Source organism: Balaenoptera ricei, chromosome 16 (assembly GCF_028023285.1).
Source record: "Balaenoptera ricei isolate mBalRic1 chromosome 16, mBalRic1.hap2, whole genome shotgun sequence".
In the NCBI taxonomy this organism is placed as follows: Eukaryota; Metazoa; Chordata; class Mammalia; order Artiodactyla; family Balaenopteridae; genus Balaenoptera; species Balaenoptera ricei.
Window position 1 is genome coordinate 7,567,420 of NC_082654.1, and position 22,964 is coordinate 7,590,383.

General features: G+C 53.0%; 1 protein-coding gene across 4 annotated transcripts in view; it reads left to right on the top strand.

Moving 5' to 3' along the window:
- The window catches only part of FAM53B (family with sequence similarity 53 member B), a 128,173-nt gene that overhangs the window by 16,836 nt on the left and 88,373 nt on the right, over positions 1-22,964 (top strand). The window contains exon 1 of one of the 4 annotated variants that reach the window (XM_059899520.1): positions 5,548-5,577. The exons of the other annotated variants lie outside the window; for them this stretch is intronic. The gene's annotated coding sequence lies outside the window, so the exon portion shown is untranslated. Of the gene's footprint in view, positions 1-5,547; positions 5,578-22,964 lie in introns of those variants that run through there. 4 annotated transcript variants of the gene reach the window in all.

The following is a 22,964-nucleotide window of genomic DNA, read 5'->3' on the forward strand; positions in this document are numbered from 1 at the left end:
GCAGGAGGCTGGAGAGGAGGGAGCCTTGTGTAAAATCTGGGAGCTGGCAGCAGAGGACGCCTCGGAGCAATTTGGTTTACCTTTGCATTGCTCTTTGAAAAAGCACACCCTTCTGACCCACTGCTTGATGCAGTAGGCCCTCAAGACTGAGCCCCAGACACACTGTTGGATTGTTCAGTTGATGTTTCACCCAGTCAGTGTGACTTTTTTGGATTGCACACTGCGTGGAAAACTTTGCTCTTGCCCTAAAAAAAAAAAAAGACTGAAATAAGCAGATACTCAGATCAGCACAACCCCCATCATTACCACCACTACACACACCTCTCTGATGTGTAATAAAAGAAACCTGCAGGCATAATTTGTTATGTAATATGCTGATAATACAAGTTTCGGTTTTAGGTGGAAACCAGATGTGGAGGGGCTCTCTTTAATTGATCCAGCAAGGGAGACACTTTAATAGATTAACTAGCCCTTGTAAACCCCAAGGTGATTTTTTTTTTTTTTTTCTTTGACTTGAGGGGAGGGAGAATCCCAAACCCAGAGCTTAGTCGAAGTTTTTGCCTCTCAGCTTCTCACTGCAGCTGTCCTTTTTGTCAGACTCTTCCTCTCTTGAAAGAACCGGTTTGTTGCCAGCATGAAGCACATGGCCGGGTCTGGTGGGGCTCAGCACAGCTTAACTCTGCTGGGCTCCACTCTCCTCGCCTTGTCCAGCTGCTGTCCTGCCCTCCACCCTACAAAACAGGGCCTGGCTGAGGGACTTGGGTGCCATAAGGAATGTTGACTGGTTTCCCTCAACTCTTTTCTGAAATCTCTGATCATCCAGGGAGAGTTGCTGTTTAAACTTGCCCAATGGATAAACTTTCTGAAATCATTGACTCTCCTTCTCTGATTAATTTCTATGTTTGTTTCCTGCCTAACTTTAGAAGGGTTCTTTCTACAGGACTGAGTCACCTTTATTATGGCCCAAGGTCGGGGACTGCACTATAATAGCTGACCCCATTAACAACAGTTTCATTGCCTGCGGCCGGGATGTGAACTCTGGAAACAAACCTAGAGGCTTAGATATGCTGATGTGCCCCGGAGACTTGCTTAGACAATTTTTGTTTTAGCGCAGTTTACATTAACATGATTAATGACCTTGCCACTGAAAAGTCTATATTCAAAAGCTATTTACCATTCCCTAGGGTTCTTCTTATGGTGAAGTAATTTTCTTTGCCAAACAACTTTGTTTTAAGGTAACTTCTTCTTTGATGTTTAATCCAAACCTCCTGTGCACACAGTTTTGGATCAAGGTTTGGGCTTCGAAAATTGCGGGTTGTGGTTTTGGTGGTGCCGATCTTAACCCTCCCGAACTCTGGTCAGGGGGCATCTGGATTCTTGTCTTAAGAAAGTTCTCTGAGATCCTGAGAAGCAGCAGTTAGTGCTGTGCTGGTTAGGATGGGAGGAAATCTTCCAGAGGAAACTTGGCTTCAGGGTGTCTTGGAGGAGGGTTACAGGGAGGCTGGAGCAGAGGACAAGTTTTTTTTTCCCCCCTTGCAGTGACTGGAGATACTTGAGCGTTTTCAGAAAACAGAGACGTCTTTGCTGCAGCTGCCTTCTCCTCCTCCTCCTCCTCCTCCTCCTTTTTCCTCATCTTCTTCTTCTTCCTTTTTTTTGTTAAGTGTGGGTTGATTGAGAGGGGGAAATGCTGATGGGTGGGTCTGAAAGCAGCCTTAGGAACCCAAGAAAATAAAAACACATTTGAAGGACTCGGGAAGATTTTGCATTTCAAAGGATCTACCTTGTAGAATTTCACATCACGTCAGGGGTTACGGAGAAGTGTGACAGGCACCCTGCTTCTTTACGATTCTCCTCTCCTGCTGCGGGGGCCGCATGGGAAGCTGCCTTTTGCAGGGGGGATGGGGGCAGCCTGGCCAGACTGGGCAGGAATATCACGGAAACAACAGCTCCCCTTAGGTATCTGTAGTCCCTGGAGGGACTTTTTCCACTGGGCCCCTCTCAGGAGGTGAAAGCAAATCATGTCGGTAAACAGCCCATTTGACCCCAGAATGCAGGAGCAGGCCAACTCCTGGCTGTTCTCGCTCTCCCTTGAAACAAAGAAACAGATTCTCCTCCTGTAGTGATATAATGTGGTTCCCAAGATCCAGGCCCGTAAAAAGTTGGGTGCAGCGGGATTTAGCTGAAATGGGTGTGGATTATTCAAAGAATAATAGCAGTGCCCACTGGTTGTTGAAGGCTCACCCTTGGCCAGGGGCTTTGTATACTCTGTCTCTAATTCTCAAAGAAGTCCTGCAGTTACGGCTGAAGAAACTGAGGCTCAGAGAGGCCAAGTAACTGGCCCAGGGCCACACAGCTGGAAGGCCGAGCATCTGGTAGCTCTATTCCGGTCTGTCTGGCTTCAGAGCCTGCTTGCTCTCCATACACCGTGCTATCGGTTGGTGTGTTCATAAGACAGAGGCACTGGGTTCTGTTTTATCTCGAAGCATAAATTTTGTTTAGTCTTGTTAACACCACAGGGAAACTTAGAAATTTTAACTGCCTTTTTTCCTTGCCCCTCTATTTCCTACAGTCATTTTTCTTTTCTTTGAAGGAGTAATTGGATTCTGTATCTACCATAGGACCAAAGGCAGTGCCTCGGTTGGGAAGACTGGAATGTTCCGCTTCATCCTTACAAAAGACAGATTCACAAGAAAATAATATGATTATTCCCAGTGAGCTTCTGGGGGAAATGGGAAATAAATCTGACAGCCCACTAGAAGCATCACATTTATGCAGATCCCATTTTCCATTCAAAGAGATTGTTAAAAGGGTTTCCAGCATTTTTTTTTTTTTTTTTGCATTTGTAAGATGTCTCATAGTAAATCATTTTGTGGTCCTTGCCACCCCAGGTTTGTACAATATCACATTTTGTTTACATGCCTAAAGTCATCAAATAACTGAACACAACTGTACATCCTCCAGCGTGTGGGCACTTGGTATGCCCCAGCCAGGGCTGGGCAGAGGCCCTGCATTCTGTCTCAGACAGATGGCTCTGTGCAGGTCGATCCTGGTTTGTGTGTGGAGGCGGGGTAAGGATACCCACACCTCCAGCAAGGGCTGCCTGGCTGGGTCTGCTGGCCTTTCTGCTCCTGAAGAGTTTGTGGGAGAGGGCTGGGAGCCCCTGTCGCCGAGTTTTTAGACTTTATAGCAGTGTTCCTCAACCTTGGCTGCATACTAGAATCACCTGGGGAAGTTTAAAAAAAAAAAATCTGGGTGCCCAGACAGCATCCAGGACCAGTTACATCAGAATCTTGGAGAGAAGGGGTGGGACTCAGCGTTGGTACTTTTAAAGCTTCTGAGTTGATTTGGTTGTGCATCTGAGACTGAGGAACGAGGACTGGAATAGACCCCACGTATACCTCTCTTCCCTTAGCGGGGATTAGGGACCTTCCTGTTCAGGAGTAGAATAAGCGTATTGGAATTTTCCGCTGCTGCCATGTCTCAGTGAAGGAGAATCTGAAAGGTACCCATCCCTGGGCCACGTGCCTGCTGCAGACATCACCCAGGTAGTTCCTGTTTCTGCCGGGCCAGGCGTTGGGTGCGCTTCCCCCCACAGGATTCAGTACAGCCCCTCTGAGCCACCTCCTTTCTGGAACGAAGAGGGCAGGTTTTATTCAGTCTCTTGTCTCAGGGTAGTTCTCATGCGGGCCGTGCACCCCCACCATCCTGGTCTTTTCAGCTTCTTGTTCCTTCTGGAGGTTTGGCACATAGTATCCCTCTGGGGCTCAGGGGTGGGAAGATGCAGTTTGGGTTCAGGGTGTATCTTGGTGATTCTCAGTAAGCCTTTGGTCCGTTTCACCTTGGTTTGCAGTGAGTGCCATACTGTCAGCCACCTGGCTGTACCTGACTGCTGGGAACCTGTCCTCCTACATACTTGGGATTATGTTTCATAGAATTATTTTAGGATGACCAGGGGCTGGGAGAGCAGGAGCTACTGTGGCCTGCTCTTACAGAATGTAAGATTACAAAATGTAATCTTACAGAAGGGAAATCCCACGCCGAGAGATGCGGTGACTTTCCCAAGGTCACGTGGGCCAGTGCACAGAGGGACCAGAACCTGCGTCTCCTGGGTGCCCTGCTCAAGTGCTGCATTCTCTCCTGCGAGACTTTGGGACACATTCTTTTTTTTTTTTTTTTTAATTTATTCATTTTTGGCTGCGTTGGGTCTTGGTTGCTGCACACAGGCTTTTTCTCTAGTTGTGGCGAGCGGGGGCCAGTCTTCATTGAGGTGTGCAGGTTTCTCATTGCGGTGGCCTCTCTAGTTGTGGAGCACGGGCTCTAGGCACGCGGGCTTCAGTAGTTGTGGCTCGTGGGCTCTAGAGCGCAGGCTCAGTAGCTGTGGTGCACAGGCCTAGTTGCTCTGCGGCTTGTGGGATCCTCCCGGACCAGGGCTCGAACCCGTGTTCCCTGCCTTGGCAGGCGGGCTCTTAACCACTGCGCCACCAGGGAAGTCCCGGGACACATTCTTGCTTGCAGGACAGCACCCTGTAGCAGACCCACAGGCAACATGGTCACTGTCCAGAGTTCTTTAGCCTAGTGAAACATGCCCTCCGAGCTCTTGGTTGACTTTGACAGTCCATCCCATTTTTCACTTCCTCCCCTGATGCGTGTGCAGCAGGCATCCCTTCAGTTACTGAACGTGTAGGCTCGTGAAACTTGCCGCCGGGGAAACTGAGTCCTGATAGGAAGTGCTGAAACCTGGAGCTTGATGAAAAGGCCTTTTTGGTCGCCTTGGCAAAGGTTTGTCCATCTGCCCTTCCGCGCGTTGGTGGTGGTGGGTAAATAAGGGCTCTTTCTCCTCCGCTCAGAGTTGGGTTTGGGCCTAATGAGGTGGGGAGGAGGGGGATTGTTCTTCCTGCATTCATTTAGCAGACACTGATTGGGCACCTGCTGGGTGTCCCTCGCCGAGCTGGCCACTTTACTTCATTAGTTCATTGAATCCTCAGCACGAGCCCATGGCTGAGGAACTCGCTCCGTCTCTTGCTGAAAATGCTGCTGCTCAGAGAAATTCCTCGCCTCTGGTGGGCGGGACAGTGGCGTTTCAGCTCTTTGTGGCGGGCCTCCGTGTGCTCCCTCTTGGTCCAGTGGCCGCCCTGGGGCAGTGGAGGTGCGCTTGCTGCCATGAGCAGGGGGTGGTCCCCGGCGATTATGGACCGGGCACCACGCTGCCACTTCTGGGAGGGGCTGGGGTGGCCATGTGGCAGAGCCTGCTTGGGGGGCCTGAGGGGACCCGGGGAGCAGCGTCTGTCCGGGGCCCCTCTGTGTCCTGGCAGTTGGAGCAGGGCCCTGGGGGGAGGAGGTGGCTCACCCCAAGGAGGCCACCCTCCTTCCCGGCTGCCCTCTGGCTGAAGTGCCCTGATGGACACAGCCCAGCTGGGAGAGGCCTCCGCCGTGCCTGGAATTCCCCTTGCTCTGGCCTTCACGTTGGCCGGGGGCCTGGGAGTGGAGGGACGTTCCGTGTGCCGCCTGCAAGCAGCCTCTGCGTGTTTGGAGGTGGAAGGACACCGTCCTCGGCAGCCAGCCGCCTCTGCGCTCTGGGTGAGGAGAGGGGGCCGGGGGTGTCTGTGGTTCTGAGACTCCAGACGGGGTGTGGAATGCAGGGGCCCCCTCTGTGGCGTGGTCCTGGGAGCCCCCCTCCCCCGAAGGCCCCGGAGCAGTCAGACAATGGGATTCCCCAGGGGGAAAGCAGCGGGCACACTACTGCTCACTTGCTGGACCCAGTTTGCTGTGTGACCCTCGCGGCCTCAGGTTTCTCATCTTGCTGGCCTTGCCTCCCAGTGGTTTCAGGAGGATTGGGTGAGAGCCTGTCTGAGAAGCCCCTGGCGCAGGTGCGGTGCTGCCGGTGGGGCGTGAGCTGGACTGGGTGGGCAGAAGTTCTGCCAGGCGGTCCAGGGCGGGCCACGTGCCAGCAAGAGGAGAACTTCCACGGGGGAACTTTGGGCAGAGAGGAGGTGAAACCCAGGTCTGTGTCGTTTACTGCCAGGGGCAGCGTTCAGCTGTGGCATCAGTGCCTGCGTTCGAATCCCAGGTCTGCCCTCCATTTGCTCTTAGGCCGTTGACTGCCTCTCCCGCCTGGCTTCCCTCCTCTGAACTATGGCTGTGCCGACAGCACCCAGCCCGTGGGTTGGGGGCACTAAGTGAGACCGTGGCTGGGGACACTTAGAGCCCAGCGAATGTTGGTGTGCAGCCCGTGGCAGGCACGTGCTGTTGGGAGGACAGATGGTGGGCTGGGAGTTCAAGGGGAAGGACCAGGGCAACTGTCCCCATGGCCCCAGTGGGTGACAGGACGAGGGACAGAGCAGAGGGGACTTAACTCGGAGCTGGGCTTGGCTGGATAAGGCCAGGTAGAGCCTTTCTTCACCCACATTCTCTGTTCGCAGATGTGATTTTGGGGGGAAGAAGGGTTGAGAGTACATGTTACAATTCAGTTTGCAGTGTGTCTCTTAAGAGTTAAGGTGGGTGAAATCTTTTAAGCTTTCGCTTTAGGAAACAAAATCTCTGTTTATCAAAAGTGATTTAATTTGGTCCTAAACATAGAAGATTTAAATGCAAGTGTCATGACGCGGCCCTGGAATCTTGGCTCTGCTCTCACCAACTTCTGTGAATGGATTCTTTGGAAACCTCAGTGGCTGCACACCTATCTGGACTGAGAGTGGGAGGTCCATTTACTTTAAGATTCTTTTTAGACTCTCCGCAGCTGATGTCTTTCTTTCATCTTGCCCCTTCTTTCAAGTTGGCGAGCTGCCTTTCACAACTGTGGCCCACGTCCTCTTGGTGCAGGTTGCGTGGTCGCGGCTGTGGCACTTGCCCCCAGCCTGGCCACCTTTCACCGACTACTGGGGTCTGATTCCGCTGTCTCCGGACCCCCCTGCCACCTGAACGCGGTGGCAGTTTCTCCAGGAGCAAGAGCTCATCTAAGCTCCATCAAAGCTTTTGAAACGAGTCCTTGACTGGGATGATGGAGGGAAAGGCCGTCCACTCCTTGGTAGGCGTAGATCTCCACTCCCCTTGTCTTCTGAGTGTCACCCCTTGTCAGCCCCAGCCTGGCGTCCTGTGGGGTGAACAGTCTTGGCCTGAGAGATTGCTGCTGTACTTTGGGCAGCTTTGCGGGAGAGCCTTTCGTACCGGGGTGCGAAGGCTATTATTCGCTAGGTTCTGGGCAGGTGCCCTCAGAGGCTGGCACAGGTGGTTGGGAGCTCTTTAGAGAGCTCTCCCCAGAGGACCCACCAAGGTGGCTGGCCTTGGGTGGCCTTGACACAGACCCTCTTCCCGGACATCACGAAGCTTGGTGACCGAGGGGCTGTGTGAGGGAGGTGACCAAGGCGCCTGGGCTGCCTCTGCTCTTGGCGGATGTGATAGAACTCACCTTCCTTGCCCTCTGTGCCTCTTCGGACGTGTCGCTGTTTCTGTGGTGACCACGGAACACTGCCGTGCTGATGGTCCCCCAGGCGCAATCCAGTTCACGTCTAGTAAACGCCTACCATGTGTGTCAGGCCCTGAAGAATTCGCACTTGAGTAAACCAAATCCGTCTTTGAGGAGCTCATCGGCTTGTGTCGTGAACACTCAGACTGCAGTTGTTTTTATCCGCTTCCTACCATGTGCCGTGTGTAGTAAGTGTAGCGGAGGTGTGGGTCCACAGGGTTCTGGTGAGTCCACAGTCCTGTGGGAGTGACGGGAGGGTCATTTAAACCAAGCCGAAGGGAGGAGGGCTGAGGCGGCTTCCTGAGGCTTGAAGAATGAGCAGGAGTTTAGACGGACGCAGAATTGGGAGGAGGAGGTGTTCCAGACCAGGGAGCAGTGTGCGCGGGGGCACCGGAGACTGCCTCGGGTGGTGGAGGATAGCCTAGGCTCGAGGGCGGGAGGCGCGCAGCTGGGCTGGCAGCTAAGCTGGTCGAGGTCAGGACGGCAGTGGGTGCCAGACGGAGGAGTCCCGACTTTATCGCCCGAGGGCTGGGAGCTGGGGAGCACATGCTGGTGCTTGCACTTGGGGAGTGGCACTGCGGACAGGGTTGGAGCAGACACTGGGAGACCACAGAGTGACCCAGGAGAGAGGGGCGAACCAGGGCAGGGCGAGGGCTGAAGGGGGTAGCGGTTGGTTGGTTGGTCACCGGTTGGATGCTGGTGAGGAAGCCAGAGGAGAAGGGAACGGCCTTCTCCAGCGGCCCTCACGAGGGGCCCCCTTCCAGGGAGACTGCTCAGGGGCCCCATCCTTTTGACCTTGGAGTGACCTCCTTGGAGGGCACAAGACTAGCGCCCTACACACAGAATTTTCATCAAGTGTCATCTACTTGGCCAGAGGCATGTGGTCTGTGTTTATTTTAGTTGAAGCTCTTGCTTTCATTGGGGGCACTTGGGATTCCCAAGAACTTCCAAAATTCCTTGCCTGTGCCTGCACTGGAACTAAAGGAATCAAAACGAACAAAACCTTCTGGCATTGGATGAGTTGGAAAAGTCTGATTCAGTGTAAACCTACTTTTTTTTCCCCACCCCTTAAAGGAAAAGAAAGTGACCATGTTGGTGTGACTGAACAAAGGAGTCTGGGTGCCCTTTGGGCTCTGTCTTAGCGTGTTCTCGCTGGTGATCTCAAAGGGTGGGGGAGTCGCTGACACAAACACGCGAGACTGTTCTGCCTGGGTCACCTGACTCCTGGCGCTCCTGGGGATTCCACACCCTCAGATGCCAGCCAGGATTCCAGGCCCCGGTGGCTGTGGGGCATGTGACGCAGGCCCAAAGGACAATAGTGAAGGAAAATAGTGAACCCACGGAGACGGGCTGCCCACGTCAGCTTTCGGGGTGTCTTTTTTGAGCCCTATGGGGGTTTTGCTCATCAGCATTTAGTCTTGAGGAGAGAAGTAGGTAAGTTAGCTGCAAATGGCTGTAAGTTTGGCAGTCAGCCTCCTGTTCATCTGATTCCTAGGGCGGTTAGCAAACACCCTCACCTGTTAGAAAAGTAAGAGAGAGGTGAGGCCTGGCCGAGGCTGAGTAGGCCGGAAGGTGAACTGCAGCCTGGAGTGGAAGAGCTGTGCCCGTCAGGTGCCCGGGCTGCTGGCTGAGGCGTGTGGTGGATGCTCTGTCTACAGGTGAATGGGTTCTAATTTGCTTTTTAAGAAAAAAATCCGGTTTTTAAACTTTTGTAAGGTTCGGGCACGTCCTTGAGTGCTGCAGAAAAGACCCCAGGACATCTCTGCTCTAGGACGTGGCACAGAGCCCTCCGCTTGGCCACGGAAGAGCAGGGCCAGCTTGGCACCTGCTCTGTGTTGGCCTGAGGAGCTCCTGGCTGCTAGCATCCTCCTCGGCTTTGAACCTGTGTGAAGATGCCTGGCCAGCCCTTTCCCTGCGCTTGTGGGAGAAAGGCTGAGCCGGCCACTTCTGCACAGTTTCTGGGCGGGTCTGTGGGGAGACCGGGTGAGGTCCCTCATGGAAGGCGGTGAGCGTCACGGCCAGGCTTCCGGTGCTCTTGGGGACGGGGGCCTGATTTTCAGCCCCTCTCCGTGGCAGGAGGAGAGAGCCGGGGCCCAGGGGCTCGCCCCCGTCCAGCTGGCTGCCCGTCTCCGATTTGGCCTCTGTTCGGGGTTTTGGCCCCATGCCCTGGTTGCTGCAGTTAAGCCAGCATGGCGGGCACAGCCGATGGTGTCTTACTTAGGGCCCTTGGGGAAGAAGATGGTGATCCTGAGTGCCCTCTCCTCTGCTCGGGAATGATCCTGGCCGACTCCGCTAAGGAGATGGGGGAGAAGACCTCGGCGCCTCGTTCTGCTCGGGAGGGAGCCCAGAGGAAGGTGGAAGCCAGCACTGAGTTCGTATTTGAGCCGGGCCTGCTCACGTCAGATTGTGCAGTTCTCTAAGGAACCGCAGAGGGCATCTCTGTGTGACCCCATCACCAGGGTGGGGATAGCGTTTTTCAACTTTGGAGGACTTGTGCGGAGGCGGGGCTGTGAAGGGCGACAGCCAGATCTTCACACGGACCTGCAGCACCGAACCTCATTCTGACCCTGCCCAGTAAAGGGGAGCCACCTTGTGAGGGCGTTCCCATGGTGTACTGGTGACTGACAGCCTTAGATGAGGGGTCTCTGGTCACTGGTGGTGACAGGGGCCCCAGAACAGTGGACAGAACAGGAACCAGTAGAGCACGACATCGTAGAGCCCTCAGGAAGTCATTGACTTTGTTTTTTTAACAATTTCCTTTGTAAAGGATTCAAGCCTCTTACAGTACAAGGTGGTTCACGTGAGCCCAGTCAAGCGGAACCTTGGGCAGAGCTCATGTCAGCTGGAAAAGCCTGAGAGGAAGGGAGACCAGGGCAAGGAACCAGGAAACGGGCACCCTGGGTTCTAGTCCTGCCACTTTATTGTCTTTGACTTTGAACCAGCCACTTCTCTGTAGGCTGGGGATAGTAGTGTCCACTTCACAGGAAAGGGAGGAAGCAGTAGGATATTTTTAAGTCAGAGCACCCAGTACGTATCCAGTTTCCGTTCACCCTCAAGGGCTTTTTGAACGCCCATCTGTGTTGGCCCCGTGCTAAGTGTGTTATCAGCTTTCCATTTAATTCTTATAACCCGGAGAAGTGAATACTATGTTCCCTTTTTCTAGATGAAGAAATTGAGGTTTAATAAGATGAAGATGCCCAAGATCATTCAGCTGCTGGGCAGTAGTCCTGGGATTTGAACTTCAACCCTGTACCTAGATCAGGGTTGGCACACTAAGCCCACAGGCCAAATCTGGCCCATGGCTTGTTCCTGTAAATAAAGTTTTATTGGCACACAGCCACACTCATTTGTGTATGTAGTGTCTGTGGCTGCCTTTGCGCTGCCACAGCAGAGCTGAGCAGTGGTGACAGACCATATGGTCTACAAAGCTCAAGATATTTACTGTCTGGCCTTTTACAGAAAAAAATGTGCTGACCCCTTCCCTATAAGGATGCTCCGTACTCCAGACCTGGGCTGTTCAATATGGTAGCCGCTAGCCACATGTCACTGCTTACATTTTTTTTGCAGATTTGTTGAGGGATAATTGACACAATTGTGATTATTTAAATTTAAAACAGAATGGAATAGAAAGTTCGGTTCTTCACTTGCATTAGCCACTCGTCACGTGCTCAGTAGCCACGTGCAGCTTTTCACTGTCAGGTTAAACGGCACAGATGTAAAACTTAGCCAGCATCACAGAAAGTTCAGGTGGGCAGAGGTGTGCTAGACTGTCTCTCAGTGTGTGGAAAATCCAAATCTGAGGGAACCAGAAGTGTAGAGGAGGCATTCCAGTGAAAGAAAGGACACCGACTTTCCTGGCCCCATAGCACAGAATGGGTAATGAGTCCGTTGACTCAGAGGTGATGGGAAATGTGTGACGTGACAGAGGGGGCCTGGGCCTGGAGTGAAGAAGCTAACCCCACACCTTCCATGTGACCGTGGGCAAGCCAGCCACACCATGCAGGCCATGGTCCCCAACTGCAGGTGACCAGTTGCTACCTAAGGACCCCCTCAGCCCTGCTACCCTCCAGCCTGTGACCCCAGCTCCTGGCTCACCTGGGCCCGCGGCCGCATCAGCTCTGCTGCGCCCAGCGCTCCCCCTCCCCACCCCGTGTGTGCGTGCGCGTGCGCGTGTGTGTGTGTTGCGTGCGCGCGCCGGGCCCTGCGGACAGCCACAGAAATCCAGACTTCCCTGTATTCAGGTCGTGCTCTGTTCTGGATCATCTGGACCCGACGGGTTGTGCCACTGTTCCTACTGTGCTGGGATGGGAACGTTTTTGTTTTGATGACATGGCCATGTTTTCCATGGGTGACAGATAAGGAACTGCTTTATTCCTTCAGAATGGTGGCTACTGTGTAGCATGAGGAAGGAAGACAAGCTCCAGGCCCCTCTGCCAGCCAGCGTCACGTGGCTTTCTCCTTAAAGTGACATCAGCTGCAGCACTGGGACAGTCTGTTGACCAGCTGGGAGCTGGGCTGAAGTGTAGCTCGTGTCTTGCTTCGTTCCCATGTTACCTAATAGGAGTCTCTTTGGAAGCTAATTAGGGGTAGAGTCATTTTGAGGTGTGAAGGCAAATGTGGAGAGCATAGATTTGAATTCTGTTCATGGGGCCTGACTGTAAATGCATCGGTGCTGGAACCATCTCCCCGCCATTGGTGAGTGCTGATAGACTCTGAGTGTGGAGAAAGGCTGCGTGGTTGTTTACCGCTGGGCCGTCCTGGCCCCGGGCTAGCTGCATTCATGAGATGCTGCATTTTGTCAGGAGTCCAGTCCATTCCTGCTCTTGGGAACGGCTAGACCTCTCTATGTTGGGTTTACATGGGTCCAGTCTGCACGAATCTCCCCAGCTTAGACAGTGCCCACTCCCTTTACAGTCAGGATGGAAACTTTCCCAAAATGCAAGCCTAAGATACCAGGAGGAGCTTTCTTTCAGGACCTTGGGCAAGAGTGAAAAAGGGAGAAAACCAGATAAGTCTGGTGCATTTAGCCATAGAACAGTTGCATGAAAGAAGTGCTTGGTAAGGAGGAAGTTGGGGTTAAGAGGATGCACAGAGAGAGGTTTTTATTTTTTCGCTCTTGCTTTAGAAAGGGAAAGAATAGCCCTGGAAGCCCAGACTTGATTGTGCGCCCCCCTCTGACACTCTGCTTGCCTTTAGCCAGCCACTCAGAATGGTCTCCTGGGTCTGCCTTCTGTAGCCAGTGGGGACCTGAGAGCACGGCAGATTGGGCTGTGCCCAGAATTGCTCACTGCTGTCTCAACACCCAGAAAAGGGGATACGTTGCCTGTGCCTGGAAAGAACCCTGGTACAAAGAAGTTTACAGTGGAAGTTGTTTATTACTTGGAGAGCTGGTGTTTGTTGAGCACCTGCTATGTGCCAAGCACCGTGCCTGTATTTCATCTGATCGTCACACAGTCGGCTGTTGGATAATGAGCTCCGCCCCACCGGGAGGAACTGAGCTCCCGGCATATCCCTGAGAGGACAGATCCTAACAGGCTAGAGCCTGGCTTGGACCCCAGTTCATCTCCTCCATACCCGGTGTTACCCCCATCAGGGACCATGCTGCCGTGTGAAAGAGGAATCTCTTCCTCCTCTGGATGGGCTCCCCACTCGCATTTTTATCATGGCCTGTGGGCAGAGAAGTAGGTTGTTCTGTGGGTTGACATTTAAGAAAACCTACTTCATGGAGCTTTCCTTTGACTGTGTTGTTATGGTACAAGGAGTCTTCGTTTGTCCAGGGCTGTTTTGAAATAAAAGGCAGGAAACCCCCCTCTCATTTCTATATCTTGCACAGATGTCATCAAAACAGAATCCTGTGTTCTGTGCAGGAGTTGTGATGGAGGAAGCATCTGTTCTGTTCACGATGACCCGACCAAAGCCAGCCATCTGTAGGCGTCAGAGATCCAGAATCGTCTCTTCCATCTGCTGGGTTTACTTGGATTTGTTTAAAGAATTTGGCATGGAAACGCTTTCCTTCCCCGATCCCACATTGTGGGAGAGGTCTGAAGGGAGCTCTCCTGGTGAGGACAGGGGCAGGTCCCAGGCCCTCCTCTGCTCCCAGTAATGCCGCAGCTCACCCTGGAGAGTGGACGCCAGGCAGAGAAGCCAAGCAGCTCACCCACCTCTCCAGCATGTGCGTGGGAAGGCAGGCGTCCGTTGTTCGGGATTGGGGGTGTCATGGTGCTGCTCTGATGTGCTCAGGATTTCAGACAGTCTGCGCTTTCTAGTCCTTTTTAGGCCTTCCTCTAACTCAGAGGGAGCCAGGAGTGATGCAGATGGATATGCGTGACTGTGGGGTGCTCAGGACGGGCGAATCCACAGGGCCCTTCAAACCGAGGTGTAATGCAGTTGTCTGGGCGATTTCAGAGCTTGAATAGTCAGTGTCCGTTAGACCAGAGGTTGTGCACTCGTGGTCTGGGGGCCAGGTGTGGTCCTTGGGCAAGATTTGTTTGGCCCCCATGATGCTTTATGCATTTTTGCATTTATTGACAACATTTAAAAAGTGGGATTGTACAAAGAAGTCTAGATTTTCAGCTTTTCCTGACACATCAGAAGATCTTTAATATTATCCTGGGCCCACTTTCCCCTGCAGCCGCGCGGTGTTAGCCGTCCACGCCCCCGGGCCACGTTCCCTGCTCTGCGTCACAGTTTCCACCCAGCGTGTTTCACTCGTTTCTGTTCCCTGCTCGGCTCTGGAAGGCATTTGAGCTGGAGATCTCTGGAGTGGACAAGACGTTTAGAAGGTAGATTCAGGCCCCCCAGGTTGTATGGTGCAAGGCGGGGCAGTGGTGGAAATGCCCCTTGCACAGGGTCATTCCCTCCGTTATCCGGCCTGTTGTTCCACCTGCAAGGAAACTGACAGAGATGAGCCAGGCTCAGAGCAGGGGAAGTGCTTCATTCATCTGCGTGGAGCTTTCCCCTTGCCGTTCCCGGTTCCCGATGTGACCCCTGACGCGGCTTGGAGTCAGCTCCTCAAACAAGGTGCCTGAATCTTTGGAAGCCAGTCTCCACCCCAGAGTTCATTCCGGTTGCCCTGCGATGCCAGGTGACTTGGGGATCCTTTTTGTCCCCCAGCCCCGCTAAAGTCAGTCAGGTGCTTCACCCAGTTTAATCTTCTTAGTCCAAAAGTGCTTCCATGATTTTAACAGATGCTGCGGGATTTTTTTTTTTTTAAAACAAAGATTTAATCTCTAAATTATCTTGACAGGCAGTCTAGCTGCCACATATCAAGTAGATAACTTCTGCTGGTGGTTGAAAGAGAAAAATTTCTTAGGGTAAATGAGAACACGCTTCTCAGAGCCTCTTAGCTTATTCTTTTCGACAGAGACTCAATGAAGCAAGTGGAAGTAAAGAGCCTCCAAATGGCAATTTATATTTTTTCAGGAATTGAGTTTTTCTTCCCATATTCCTCCAAATATTTAACATCAGTCACTCCTTTTGTTTACGTTTTTTCCTCAACCCCGTTTTTTCCTCAACCCCGTTTTTTCCTCCTCTTGTGGCAAATATTCTGCAAACAATTTTTTTTTCCTTCGGATTCTCACACATTTCACTACACTGTCAACCTTTGAGCTTCTTAGTGTCTTTCTGGATTGTTTGCTGAATTTGAGAAATGTGGGCCACAAGTCCCACTGCCTGAAAGCCCTCCTGCCCCCCGATCTGCAGCAGAAATGTGGTGTCCTCATCCGATTCCATGCCTGGGGGCTTTGTCCACCCCCTGATTCCACTGGGCTGAGACTCCTGAGAAGGACCCCGAAGGCCCCGCCCCCACTGGTGTTCTTGAGTGCATTCTAGGGGGTGCTGGGAACTCCTTAAGGACAGCACTGGGTCATCTTTATCTAGGTCCCCAGGTCCTGGCCTAGATGAAGGGCTGGGGGTGGGGCCTAGGCCTTCCACCCGTTTCTGACCTCATGGTCTTTTGCAAGAGACTCAACCTTGATAGACCCCAGTATTTTCATCTGCAGAATTGTCCCACCAAGTATCAGGGTTCTAAGTACCAAATCCACTAAAACACAGGTTTTCAAACTTTCGGGGGCACCAGACTCACCTGGAGGGCTTGTTAAAACACTGATTGCCGGACTCCACCCAGAGAGTCTCTGCTTCAGTCAGTGTGGGGTGGAGAGTGAAACTGTGCATCTCTAACAAGCTCCCAGGTGAGGCTGCTTGCCGCTGGTTCTGGGACCACACTTTGAGAACCACTGCACTGGAACCACATTGTTGAAGCCGGCGCCAAACGCTCCCGTGTTTACCCCGGCAAGGGTTTGGGTCCCAGCCAGCGACTCGAATGCCTGCCCTGTGTATGAGCCTGCTCTGCCTCTTTTACTTCCTGCTGTGCAGAGGTACATGCTTACAAAGCTTTGCATCTTATCTTCTGGGAAACTGGACCCTAGATGTCCAAAGATGTTTCATTTTCCAGTTGCTATGGACCGAATGTCTATATCCCCCCCCAATTTGTATGTTGAAACCTAAGCCCAAAGTGATGGTATTAGGAGGTGGGGCCTTTGGGAAGGTGACCAAGTCATGAAGCTGGAGCCCTCGCGAATGGGATTAGACCCTTACAAAAGGGACCCCAGAGAGAGGCCTCAGACCTTGTGCCATGTGAGGATGCAGTGAGAAGATGACCATCAATGAAGAAGAGCCTGTCAACTCTGAGTGTTGGCACCACGATCTCGGACTCGCCAGTCGCCCGAACCTCAAGAAGTGAATGTTGTTTATGAGCTACCCACTTGATGGTATTTTGTTACAGCAGCCCCAAAGGAGTAAGACACCAGCCATTTTTATGGAAGCTGTTTATCTTTAGACTCTCATTGTAATAGTTGGAGAAACATTTATTTCCTACCTTTAGGTAATTCTTTTTCCTAACCCACTCTCTGCCCCTGCCTCCAACCCCCTTAATCTGGACCCTGGATACCAGAGGAGGCAACACCGATGATTTTGAGTTTTGAACTTTGGTTTCCCACATAGGTTTATTTTACCCATTCTCATCAAAGAAAGGCCCCACTTGGCTGCGCTAACATCTGGCACGGAGATGCTGGGTAGCCCTGCCTCCTCTTGGGCAGCTTGTTCCCTTCATGTTGCTCCACTTTTCAGGTATCAGTCCTGAGGCTGAGGTGCCCTTTGACTCAGGTGTCCTGAAATGTGTGTCTCCATGTAGTGATGGGAACTGGGGCACCAACCATGCCCAGAATCAAGTGCTCTATCCCTTCTTTCTCTTACCTGCCAACAGATGAGCCCAGCTTGGGCTTCTGGAAGTGAAAGAGCTCTTGTCACAACTGGGCACCTGAGGCCCAGAGCTCGGAAGGGATGTGCCCGCGTCCACACGGCGTCAGCCAGAGGCTGTGCGGATCGAAGTTGTCAGTGGTGGTTGCCTGCCTGCGAAGATTGATTTCATCTCATTTTTGGTTTTCAGTTGTCCAGAGTGAATCTGAAATCACTGCCTGTCTCCTGTCTTTAGCCTAGGATGGAATAGCTGGGAGGCGACGGCAGTCACCAATGTTGCCTCGCTTTGCAGTTTTGTTTTGTAAAGGAGTGTCCCCCCTTCCTCTCCCACTCCTCAAAAACTAGGGGACAATAAAGCAGTCATGGTTTTGAATGAAGCATTTCTGTGCTGTTTTCCTGACTCCTTTCTCGTTACCCTGTCCTCTGCCGCCCCCAGACCCAGTACCCGGCAGCTGAAGCACATTGGCCCTTGTGCTTTTGTGCTTTCATAGCCACGCAAACACGTGGTGAGCGCGTGCTCGGCACATGCCTTGATCACATATTTGTAGCTCGGGAGTCCGAGACGATCGTGACATTCTCATGTGGGGCTGGACGTGGCCACTCCCCCTTCCCAAGAGAGGACACAATTGCTGTATTGTCTGTCGGCATTCTGGGTTAGCGGTGTGGGTCAGCGCCGGGGCTGTTGGTGCACTGGGAGATGGAAATAACTGTCTTGCGGCTGTGTACCTTGATGCTGCCGTTTTATGAAGGGGGGTGGTTTCGGATCCCCTGGGTCGCCTGGCTCCGTTCGGCTGAGTAAAGCACCCGCTCGTGCCCCTTAGGGCTCAGCTTGTTGGCCTGGTGTTCTCACTGGCAGAAGGCAGAAGAGCAGGACAGGTGTGGTGGGGCAGACCCCCAAGAGCTAGAGGGGAGCAGGGTGAGGTGGGGCCGGGCCAGGAGTGGGGAGGCCGGTGCTGCTGAGGCTTGCCCTGGATGGCGGAGCCCCCCCCCCCCCCCCAGGGCCTTGTGAGGGGTGCGGGCATCAGCCGGACACACGCCCGACCGGGCGGCACGGGGCTGCTTCCACCCGAATCTGGGAAGGGGCCTCACCTCCTGGCTCCCCAGCTCCCTGGGGTGCTGGACGCGTCACTGATGGGCTTCCTCCAGGGAGGCCCTCGCCCTGTCTCCGGCTGTTGAACTCCTATCTGCCTGCAAAGCCCGACACTCATGCCACCTTCTCTAGGACCCCTCCCCAGACCTTTACCTCCCTGCTTGGGGTCACAGCTCACTCCTGTCCCATAGCCTGCATCCTCCCCTGGCACTCGTTGTGCCTTGCGGTATACCTGTTTGAACACTTGGTGGTTTGTGTGAACTTGGTTGGTACACCTGCCTTCCTCCCTCAGCCCCTGGTACAGCCAGCCCGGGGAGTGTTGGACTTGGGTTGGGGCTCTGGTACCATGAGGAAATGACGAGAGAAACACAGCACAGGGTGTGCACAGGACCTGCCTGTTGAATTAAAGTCCCTCAGAGAAGACACCCTTTGTTCAGGAGCACAGCATCACATGCACATTTGACTTCTCCCGGGTGGTCTTGCCCCCCGACCCCACCTTGCTCACCGTGCAGGCTGCCAGGACCTTGGCCCTCCTCCTTCTCAGGGGACACCGGCCTGTAGGGGTGCTGCCTCCCAGCAAGCCCTGAGGGCAGCCAGGTGCTTTCTCCTAAAGGCCGAACTTGGGAAACAAAACCATAGGGAACACCCGGGGCCGAGGTTTTCCTGGGATTGGGAGTGCGAAGGGCCGGCCACCTGCCCGCCCGCCCGCCCGCCCTAGCAAGGAGCCTCTGATGAGTATTTGCAAGTTTCCAGGAGGTGAGCGGTATCAGACAGAGTGATTTTGTGCCAACCACAGAGTCTGCTTGTGCTCTGCTGCTGTGGAACCCGGACAGGTTTGAGCCCAGCCCCTCCGTGGACCAGGAGGTGTAATGCTTCGAATTAGTGTTAACAACACAATTTTGATAGCTGTGGGAAACCCCACAAGCAAGAGAGGTTTCAGTAGCTTTTGGCATCAGGAAAGTTGAGAACGGACTTAATGTAGTGAATGTGTTCTTTGGTTCAGCAAACATTCCCTGAGAGCTGTTCTTCGTGCCAGGTCCTGGGACTCAGGGGACTGTGGTTGGGTTCGTGCCCTCCCGAAGCTCCCAGTCCGTGGGGGAGACGGACACACTGCCAGTTCATTTCATGCTCCTTTGATTCGTACTCTGCAGTGTGGGCGAGGCCTTCCTGGAGGAGGAGACACCTGAGCTGAGTCTAAAAGCTGAGAGTCGTTAGCTCAGCTGGAGGCTGAAGAGGCTGAGAGGGGAGCAGGGGGAAGCAGGGAGCAAGTTGTAGCCAGAGGGCCCAGTGTGAGCGAAGGTCTGGACACGTGGAACGGCGTGGGGTGTTTGGGGAACTACAAGCAGCTCTGTGTGTGTAAATTAATTTTTAAGAATAGGCAATATATGCGCTGGTTACAAACTCAGCTGTGAAAAGTAACTCTCCCCCTATCCCTGTCCCTCATATATACCTCTACTTCTCTCTCTGGAAGAACTCCTGTTGCCTTTTTCTTTATTCTCCCAGAGAGATTCCATTGATGTGCAAGCATATATATATATATAAAATTTTGATTTTTAAAAATTTAGATATTTTTTGCATAGGTCGTATCTTCAAAATTCAAAACGTACAAAATGGTATTCCTTGAAGAGTCTCCTCTCCCCTTTGTTCTCAGCAACCCACTTCCTCTCCCTGAAGACTCTTGATATTAAGTTTCTTTTGTATCCTTCTGTATTATTGTTACATTTATTTAGTTTTACCCAAATAGGAGCTTACTGTGTCCACTGTCTGTCTTTGCTTTTTCACTTAACACTAGACTGGAAGGTGGTTTCCTATTGGCACCTGTCAAGTCTTTTGAAAAGCTGCATTTTGTCCTTTGCGTGGATGTTGGGACATTTGTTTATCCTGTCCTTACTGTTAGGCAGTTAAGTTGCTTTCTGTCCTATCTGTGCTGAAGGTGCATATTTTTTTTGCACCCAAGCAGGCTTATCTGTAGGGCAGGTTAATTTGGCATCTGAGGGTCCTGAGGTTCAAGAGGAGAGCCGCCAGGATGACAGTAGAATGGCACAGAGACATTTGCCCAAATTATATTTTGCTTCCTCTCTCTAGAAGTTGCCTTGTTCCTCTTTGTGGAAGGCAAGTGACTTTTAAACTGGGTTCTGCTGAGAATTTGGGGGAGAAACTGTTTTTTTTCTGGTGCTGCCTCCCATCACTGACCCCTCTAAGAAAGGGGACCCACTGTGGGCTCGTGAAACACCACTCACCCGGGGGTGTGGTCAGCATTGCTCGGAGGGACTGCTCCTTGGGCACCTGTGCCAGACTCCGACCCTCCTACCACTCACAGCTGCCAGGCAAGGCCAGACCAGGGGCCTGCAGAGCAGCTTTGCCAGCCCTGTCTGCTGGGGCCTGGTGGACGTGGATGCCACTTCCAGGCACTTGCCAGGCTTTGTGCTTCATGAACATCATGGCTCTAGCAAATGTTTTGTTGATTTATTAATAATTGATGTGAACAAGAATCTGCCCGGGAAGAAAACCCACCAAGGACTGGGAGGAGGAGATCCCAGCATGGCTTTGCACCCACCTCATCAAGGTTGCGATGCTCATTTTTGAACCGTAGAAGGCCCTGTTATGATATCGTGTTATTTGTCTTTTAAAATGTACTTTGCCTCTTAGTGCATTTTATTTTACTTTTCATTTCACTCATGCATCAGTTAATAATTTTTACTTCCTTGGGCGGAGGGCCTGTGGCTTACATATGCTTTTGTGCACAACTCCTGTCCTATCAGGCTTTTCAGGGAGGACAGCCTGCTGTTAACTATTCACCTAGCACACCTGAAACTTGGTTTTGGTGTCCAAATGCTGGCCCCTGACCAGTACCTGTTAAATTTCGTCCATTCTCATCTTGTCCCCTTATTCAGTCTGACAGCTTTTTTTTTTTTTTTTTTAACTTTATTATCGTTATTGTGAACTCTGAGAACGTTGCAAATTTGTGCCCACCTCCCCTGGGCTTACTCCTGGTCGAGGAGGCTGGTGTTAGCCGTTTCAGATGTAGCCTTCCCGCTCTCGCACGTTTGGTAACTCCTCCAGATGAGGCCCCTGACCAGGGTGAGGCCCCTTCCAGGCGAGGCGAAGGCCAGCTCGCTGGTGGGTTTGGGAGGTGCTCCGAGGCCTAGCTGTAGAGTTTTGCTGCTGACTTAGTGAAATGAGCTTCCTGAGGGCAAGACAGGCCTGCACCAGAACTCGGTGCCGATGGCTCCCCTAGAGGACGATGACGGTAACACGACAGCTACAGCGGCCGCTGGCACATTTGGTGGGTTTTCAGGTACTTTGGGATATGTTGTGGACGAACAATGCAGTGAACCTCTGTTGCTTCCGGGGCCTGGGCCATTTCTGATGACGATGATCTGCTCACCTCTGGAAGGTAACTCTCTGAGGGTGTTTTGAGTCTCACTTAGAGCTGTCAAGATTACCACCCCTCCCCCAAGGCTCTGGAAGAGTTCAGCCAGGGCTTGAATCTGGTTGGCCATATCGTTTCCTCTTTAACCCCCTCGAGGTCTTTGCTCTGAGCCCAGGAGGCCGGGGTTGTCATATCCAGGATGCTTAGAGGAAGTGGAGATGGGTTTGCAAATGAGGCGCCCCTCCCTTCTCCTGCCCACACGCGCTGCCAGAAGGTAAAGCAGGAGCTCGAGACCCACACGCAGCTGCTCCCAAGCTCCTTCTGTTCGGTCCCTGAACAGTGCTAAGTAATTCAGAGCTGAATCTCTGGGCTTTGCTTTGAATTAGGACCTCAGGGCAGCCCTTCTTACAGGAACCTCTTTCTCCTCCTAAAGAGTCAACAGTCTGGTGCCGTTGAGGTCCTTCTGCAGGCAGATGGCCGTTGTTACACATAGAATGGCTCCCTCGCCACCATGCTGCAGCTGATGTCAGAGTCATCTTAGTGGAGTTTGTCCCGCCCTTCGGAAGCCCCCTGGGAGGCACCAGAGAGATGGCTTTGGGAATTTGACTGAGAGGTGCCCCGGAGCTCGAGGGTACCTGTCGTTATGATGGACCTGTCTGGCAGTCTCTCTGAAGAGTTTTGTTCTGGCAGATGACAGCGTTCTGAACGTGCGGTGCAGCTGGCCGTGTGGGGGGCGGGGGAGAAGGCGGAAGCCTCAGTGTAGATTGGTTAGCCCGGCTGATTAATTTCTATACCAGGCCCTGTAAAATCGGTCGGGTCAGGAGGGTGAAGTCCTGGTCTGCGAGATGAGGTCAGGGTGTGACCTCCGAGTGGGCGGCAGATGGGAAAGCTGGTTCTCGTGTCCCTCACAGTTCTTACAGAGCTCCTGGTCCCCTCCTGCGTCACCGCCCGAGTTTCCGTGTGATACTTGTGTCACTGTGTGAGGCCACCAGCCCCCAGGTCCCTGAGATGAAGAGAGGCTGCCTCCCAGCTGTGTCCCCGGTGCCAGCTGCTGGGACGCTCCATTCGCTCTGCGCAGCGGCCCGGGGCTTCTGTGAGGGCAGTGCTGGTGTGTGGCCGGGGCAGGAACGGGGACGCTGCCCCTGCCCGAGGGGCTCCTGGGGCCACACTGGCATGAAGCGTGCGTGCAGCCTGGGTGAAGGTAGATCATCCCGCAGGAGGGAGAGAACGTTGCTGTCTCTGGGCCCTAAAGTCCATAAACATTTTGCAAAGGAAGGGGCTGTTTTTGTAGCAGGAGGTAGGAGATGAAGGTGTGAAAACTGGTAAGTGACTAACTTCCTCGCCTTCCAAGAAACTCTTTAATTCTGAATGTTGTTAATGTCACTGAAAGGCACCAAGGTGCCCTGGTGTGCTTAAGGACTGAGCTTGGAAAATGCACCTGTGCAAACATCCCCACTTGGGCCTGTAGGTACGTAAGAGACGGGGGCAACCCCACCTCACGGTTACCTGCCCCGAGGGAATATGAGGGTGGCTTCCCGCTCCCCACTCGGCCATATGGAAGGCCACGGCTGAGGCACATGATGGCAGCCAGTGAGAATTTGGCCTTTGCTGTTGTCCGGTGTCCTGCGACCTTGTACGCTGGAGGTCAGGTCTGGGCAGGACCGGGAAGGCCAGTGGACACACGGGCATCATCAGCCCTTCCCACCCTCTTGCAGCTCACGGAGCACCCGCCGTGACTGAGTCTCCTGCTCCCTCGGGTTCCCGTCTGCATGTCACAGGTGAGG